The sequence below is a fragment of the Nomia melanderi genome, unplaced genomic scaffold (genome assembly GCF_051020985.1).
Source record: "Nomia melanderi isolate GNS246 unplaced genomic scaffold, iyNomMela1 scaffold0478, whole genome shotgun sequence".
Taxonomy (NCBI): domain Eukaryota; kingdom Metazoa; phylum Arthropoda; class Insecta; order Hymenoptera; family Halictidae; genus Nomia; species Nomia melanderi.
In genome coordinates, this window is record NW_027475593.1 from 7501 (window position 1) to 15000 (window position 7500).

Genomic DNA, 7500 nt, shown 5'->3' on the forward strand with positions numbered 1-7500 from the left:
GTAAACTGCCGCGCGTACAGACCAACCGGCCGGGCTGCTGGTACTTAGCCGCTGAAACTATGGTCGATTCGAACATATATTAACATACGATTTTTATTCGATAAATCGTTATTGTACATATTAAACGTTAGTTTCCACCGAAAGAAAAATTTTTTAGAATTTTTTTTTTCCAAAAATTGCAAGAGTAAACTTTTTTAATATTCGATTTAAAAATTTTTAAATGCTTAATCCTTACATTAAACTACTGGGAGAACTCAGAAATCATAATGAAAAAAATTACAAAAATTTATTTTTCTCAGAAACTCCGAAAAACAGAGTGGTCGAATCCGTGCAAGCCGGAATTTTTCTAAGTCCCCACGGTCAAGAGTAAACTTTTTTAATAAGCGTTTTAAAATTATTTCAATGTTTAATCCATGCGTAAACATGAAGTTTATTAACGTTTTTAACATTAAAAAAAATTACAAAAATTTATTTTTCGGAAAAAATGGAAAAAACCGATTCGTCGGAGCGAGGTGTCCTGCCCGTGCGGTAATTCCAGCAGGCGAATCGGACTTCCCGAAATTTTTCTAAGTCCCACGGTCGACACCAACTTTTTTAATAAGCGTTTTAAAATTATTTCAATGTTTAATCCATGCGTAAACATGAAGTTTATTAACGTTTTTAACATTAAAAAAAATTACAAAAATTTATTTTTCGGAAAAAAAGGAAAAAACCGATTCGGCGGAGCGAGGTGTCCAGCCCGTGCGGTAATTCCAGCAGGCGAATCGGACTTCCCGAAATTTTTCTAAGTCCCACGGTCGACACCAACTTTTTTAATAAGCGTTTTAAAATTATTTCAATGTTTAATCCATGCGTAAACATGATGTTTATTAACGTTTTCAACGTTAAAAAAAATTACAAAAATTTATTTTTCAAAAAAAATGGAAAAAACCGATTCGTCGGAGCGAGGTGTCCTGCCCGTGCGGTAATTCCAGCAGGCGAATCGGACTTCCCGAAATTTTTCTAAGTCCCACGGTCGACACCAACTTTTTTAATAAGCGTTTTAAAATTATTTCAATGTTTAATCCATGCGTAAACATGAAGTTTATTAACGTTTTTAACATTAAAAAAAATTACAAAAATTTATTTTTCGGAAAAAATGGAAAAAACCGATTCGTCGGAGCGAGGTGTCCTGCCCGTGCGGTAATTCCAGCAGGCGAATCGGACTTCCCGAAATTTTTCTAAGTCCCACGGTCGACACCAACTTTTTTAATAAGCGTTTTAAAATTATTTCAATGTTTAATCCATGCGTAAACATGAAGTTTATTAACGTTTTTAACATTAAAAAAAATTACAAAAATTTATTTTTCGGAAAAAAAGGAAAAAACCGATTCGGCGGAGCGAGGTGTCCAGCCCGTGCGGTAATTCCAGCAGGCGAATCGGACTTCCCGAAATTTTTCTAAGTCCCACGGTCGACACCAACTTTTTTAATAAGCGTTTTAAAATTATTTCAATGTTTAATCCATGCGTAAACATGAAGTTTATTAACGTTTTTAACATTAAAAAAAATTACAAAAATTTATTTTTCGGAAAAAATGGAAAAAACCGATTCGTCGGAGCGAGGTGTCCTGCCCGTGCGGTAATTCCAGCAGGCGAATCGGACTTCCCGAAATTTTTCTAAGTCCCACGGTCGACACCAACTTTTTTAATAAGCGTTTTAAAATTATTTCAATGTTTAATCCATGCGTAAACATGAAGTTTATTAACGTTTTTAACATTAAAAAAAATTACAAAAATTTATTTTTCGGAAAAAAAGGAAAAAACCGATTCGGCGGAGCGAGGTGTCCAGCCCGTGCGGTAATTCCAGCAGGCGAATCGGACTTCCCGAAATTTTTCTAAGTCCCACGGTCGACACCAACTTTTTTAATAAGCGTTTTAAAATTATTTCAATGTTTAATCCATGCGTAAACATGATGTTTATTAACGTTTTCAACGTTAAAAAAAATTACAAAAATTTATTTTTCAAAAAAAATGGAAAAAACCGATTCGTCGGAGCGAGGTGTCCTGCCCGTGCGGTAATTCCAGCAGGCGAATCGGACTTCCCGAAATTTTTCTAAGTCCCACGGTCGACACCAACTTTTTTAATAAGCGTTTTAAAATTATTTCAATGTTTAATCCATGCGTAAACATGAAGTTTATTAACGTTTTTAACATTAAAAAAAATTACAAAAATTTATTTTTCGGAAAAAATGGAAAAAACCGATTCGTCGGAGCGAGGTGTCCTGCCCGTGCGGTAATTCCAGCAGGCGAATCGGACTTCCCGAAATTTTTCTAAGTCCCACGGTCGACACCAACTTTTTTAATAAGCGTTTTAAAATTATTTCAATGTTTAATCCATGCGTAAACATGAAGTTTATTAACGTTTTTAACATTAAAAAAAATTACAAAAATTTATTTTTCGGAAAAAAAGGAAAAAACCGATTCGGCGGAGCGAGGTGTCCAGCCCGTGCGGTAATTCCAGCAGGCGAATCGGACTTCCCGAAATTTTTCTAAGTCCCACGGTCGACACCAACTTTTTTAATAAGCGTTTTAAAATTATTTCAATGTTTAATCCATGCGTAAACATGATGTTTATTAACGTTTTCAACGTTAAAAAAAATTACAAAAATTTATTTTTCAAAAAAAATGGAAAAAACCGATTCGTCGGAGCGAGGTGTCCTGCCCGTGCGGTAATTCCAGCAGGCGAATCGGACTTCCCGAAATTTTTCTAAGTCCCACGGTCGACACCAACTTTTTTAATAAGTGTTTTAAAATTATTTCAATGTTTAATCCATGCGTAAACATGAAGTTTATTAACGTTTTTAACATTAAAAAAAATTACAAAAATTTATTTTTCGGAAAAAATGGAAAAAACCGATTCGTCGGAGCGAGGTGTCCTGCCCGTGCGGTAATTCCAGCAGGCGAATCGGACTTCCCGAAATTTTTCTAAGTCCCACGGTCGACACCAACTTTTTTAATAAGCGTTTTAAAATTATTTCAATGTTTAATCCATGCGTAAACATGAAGTTTATTAACGTTTTTAACATTAAAAAAAATTACAAAAATTTATTTTTCGGAAAAAAAGGAAAAAACCGATTCGGCGGAGCGAGGTGTCCAGCCCGTGCGGTAATTCCAGCAGGCGAATCGGACTTCCCGAAATTTTTCTAAGTCCCACGGTCGACACCAACTTTTTTAATAAGCGTTTTAAAATTATTTCAATGTTTAATCCATGCGTAAACATGAAGTTTATTAACGTTTTTAACATTAAAAAAAATTACAAAAATTTATTTTTCGGAAAAAATGGAAAAAACCGATTCGTCGGAGCGAGGTGTCCTGCCCGTGCGGTAATTCCAGCAGGCGAATCGGACTTCCCGAAATTTTTCTAAGTCCCACGGTCGACACCAACTTTTTTAATAAGCGTTTTAAAATTATTTCAATGTTTAATCCATGCGTAAACATGAAGTTTATTAACGTTTTTAACATTAAAAAAAATTACAAAAATTTATTTTTCGGAAAAAAAGGAAAAAACCGATTCGGCGGAGCGAGGTGTCCAGCCCGTGCGGTAATTCCAGCAGGCGAATCGGACTTCCCGAAATTTTTCTAAGTCCCACGGTCGACACCAACTTTTTTAATAAGCGTTTTAAAATTATTTCAATGTTTAATCCATGCGTAAACATGATGTTTATTAACGTTTTCAACGTTAAAAAAAATTACAAAAATTTATTTTTCAAAAAAAATGGAAAAAACCGATTCGTCGGAGCGAGGTGTCCTGCCCGTGCGGTAATTCCAGCAGGCGAATCGGACTTCCCGAAATTTTTCTAAGTCCCACGGTCGACACCAACTTTTTTAATAAGCGTTTTAAAATTATTTCAATGTTTAATCCATGCGTAAACATGAAGTTTATTAACGTTTTTAACATTAAAAAAAATTACAAAAATTTATTTTTCGGAAAAAATGGAAAAAACCGATTCGTCGGAGCGAGGTGTCCTGCCCGTGCGGTAATTCCAGCAGGCGAATCGGACTTCCCGAAATTTTTCTAAGTCCCACGGTCGACACCAACTTTTTTAATAAGCGTTTTAAAATTATTTCAATGTTTAATCCATGCGTAAACATGAAGTTTATTAACGTTTTTAACATTAAAAAAAATTACAAAAATTTATTTTTCGGAAAAAAAGGAAAAAACCGATTCGGCGGAGCGAGGTGTCCAGCCCGTGCGGTAATTCCAGCAGGCGAATCGGACTTCCCGAAATTTTTCTAAGTCCCACGGTCGACACCAACTTTTTTAATAAGCGTTTTAAAATTATTTCAATGTTTAATCCATGCGTAAACATGAAGTTTATTAACGTTTTTAACATTAAAAAAAATTACAAAAATTTATTTTTCGGAAAAAATGGAAAAAACCGATTCGTCGGAGCGAGGTGTCCTGCCCGTGCGGTAATTCCAGCAGGCGAATCGGACTTCCCGAAATTTTTCTAAGTCCCACGGTCGACACCAACTTTTTTAATAAGCGTTTTAAAATTATTTCAATGTTTAATCCATGCGTAAACATGAAGTTTATTAACGTTTTTAACATTAAAAAAAATTACAAAAATTTATTTTTCGGAAAAAAAGGAAAAAACCGATTCGGCGGAGCGAGGTGTCCAGCCCGTGCGGTAATTCCAGCAGGCGAATCGGACTTCCCGAAATTTTTCTAAGTCCCACGGTCGACACCAACTTTTTTAATAAGCGTTTTAAAATTATTTCAATGTTTAATCCATGCGTAAACATGATGTTTATTAACGTTTTCAACGTTAAAAAAAATTACAAAAATTTATTTTTCAAAAAAAATGGAAAAAACCGATTCGTCGGAGCGAGGTGTCCTGCCCGTGCGGTAATTCCAGCAGGCGAATCGGACTTCCCGAAATTTTTCTAAGTCCCACGGTCGACACCAACTTTTTTAATAAGTGTTTTAAAATTATTTCAATGTTTAATCCATGCGTAAACATGAAGTTTATTAACGTTTTTAACATTAAAAAAAATTACAAAAATTTATTTTTCGGAAAAAATGGAAAAAACCGATTCGTCGGAGCGAGGTGTCCTGCCCGTGCGGTAATTCCAGCAGGCGAATCGGACTTCCCGAAATTTTTCTAAGTCCCACGGTCGACACCAACTTTTTTAATAAGCGTTTTAAAATTATTTCAATGTTTAATCCATGCGTAAACATGATGTTTATTAACGTTTTCAACGTTAAAAAAAATTACAAAAATTTATTTTTCAAGAAAAATGGAAAATACCGATTCGGCGGAGCGAGGTGTCCAGCCCGTGCGGTAATTCCAGCAGGCGAATCGGACTTCCCGAAATTTTTCTAAGTCCCACGGTCGACACCAACTTTTTTAATAAGCGTTTTAAAATTATTTCAATGTTTAATCCATGCGTAAACATGATGTTTATTAACGTTTTCAACGTTAAAAAAAATTACAAAAATTTATTTTTCAAGAAAAATGGAAAATACCGATTCGGCGGAGCGAGGTGTCCAGCCCGTGCGGTAATTCCAGCAGGCGAATCGGACTTCCCGAAATTTTTCTAAGTCCCACGGTCGACACCAACTTTTTTAATAAGTGTTTTAAAATTATTTCAATGTTTAATCCATGCGTAAACATGACGTTTATTAACGTTTTTGACATTAAAAAAAATTACAAAAATTTATTTTTCAAAAAAAATGGAAAAAACCGATTCGTCGGAGCGAGGTGTCCAGCCCGTGCGGTAATTCCAGCAGGCGAATCGGACTTCCCGAAATTTTTCTAAGTCCCACGGTCGACACCAACTTTTTTAATAAGCGTTTTAAAATTATTTCAATGTTTAATCCATGCGTAAACATGATGTTTATTAACGTTTTCAACGTTAAAAAAAATTACAAAAATTTATTTTTCAAAAAAAATGGAAAAAACCGATTCGTCGGAGCGAGGTGTCCTGCCCGTGCGGTAATTCCAGCAGGCGAATCGGACTTCCCGAAATTTTTCTAAGTCCCACGGTCGACACCAACTTTTTTAATAAGTGTTTTAAAATTATTTCAATGTTTAATCCATGCGTAAACATGACGTTTATTAACGTTTTTGACATTAAAAAAAATTACAAAAATTTATTTTTCAAAAAAAATGGAAAAAACCGATTCGTCGGAGCGAGGTGTCCAGCCCGTGCGGTAATGCCAGCAGGCGATCCGGGGTACTCGAAATTTTTCTAAGTCCCGACGGTCAAGAGTAAACTTTTTCATCGCATATTTCAAAATTTTTTCAATGTTTAATCTACGCATAAAAACGCAGTTTATCGCAGTTTTTAACGTTGAGAAAATTGACAAAAATTTTTTTTTCACTGAAAATGGAAAAAATGTATCGGTCGATGCGGGCTATCCAGGCCGTGCGGTAATTCCAGCAGGCGATCCGGGGTACTCGAAATTTTTCTAAGTCCCGACGGTCAAGAGTAAACTTTTTCATCACATATTTCAAAATTTTTTTAATGTTTAATCCACGCATAAAAACGCAGTTTATTAACGTTTTTAACGTTGAGAAAATTGACAAAAATTTTTTTTTCACTGAAAATGGAAAAAATGTATCGGTCGATGCGGGCTATCCAGGCCGTGCGGTAATTCCAGCAGGCGATCCGGGGTACTCGAAATTTTTCTAAGTCCCGACGGTCAAGAGTAAACTTTTTCATCACATATTTCAAAATTTTTTTAATGTTTAATCCACGCATAAAAACGCAGTTTATTAACGTTTTTAACGTTGAGAAAATTGACAAAAATTTTTTTTTCACTGAAAATGGAAAAAATGTATCGGTCGATGCGGGCTGTCCAGGCCGTGCGGTAATTCCAGCAGGCGATCCGAGGTACTCGAAATTTTTCTAAGTCCGAACGGTCAAGAGTAAACTTTTTCATCACATATTTCAAAATTTTTTTAATGTTTAATCCACGCATAAAAACGCAGTTTATTAACGTTTTTAACGTTGAGAAAATTGACAAAAATTTTTTTTTCACTGAAAATGGAAAAAATGTATCGGTCGATGCGAGCTGTCCAGGCCGTGCGGTAATTCCAGCCGGCGATCCGAGGTACTCGAAATTTTTCTAAGTCCGAACGGTCAAGAGTAAACTTTTTCATCACATATTTCAAAATTTTTTCAATGTTTAATCCACTCATAAAAACGCAGTTTATTAACGTTTTTAACGTTGAGAAAATTGACAAAAATTTTTTTTTCACTGAAAATGGAAAAAATGTATCGGTCGATGCGGGCTGTCCAGGCCGTGCGGTAATTCCAGCAGGCGATCCGGGGTACTCGAAATTTTTCTAAGTCCGAACGGTCAAGAATAAACTTTTTTATTACATGTTTTAAAAATTTTTCAATGCTTAATCCGTGCATAAGAGTGCAGTTTATTAACGTTTTTAAGGTTGAAAAAATTGACAAAAATTTTTTTTTCTCTGAAAATGAAAAAAATGTATCGGTCGAAGCGGG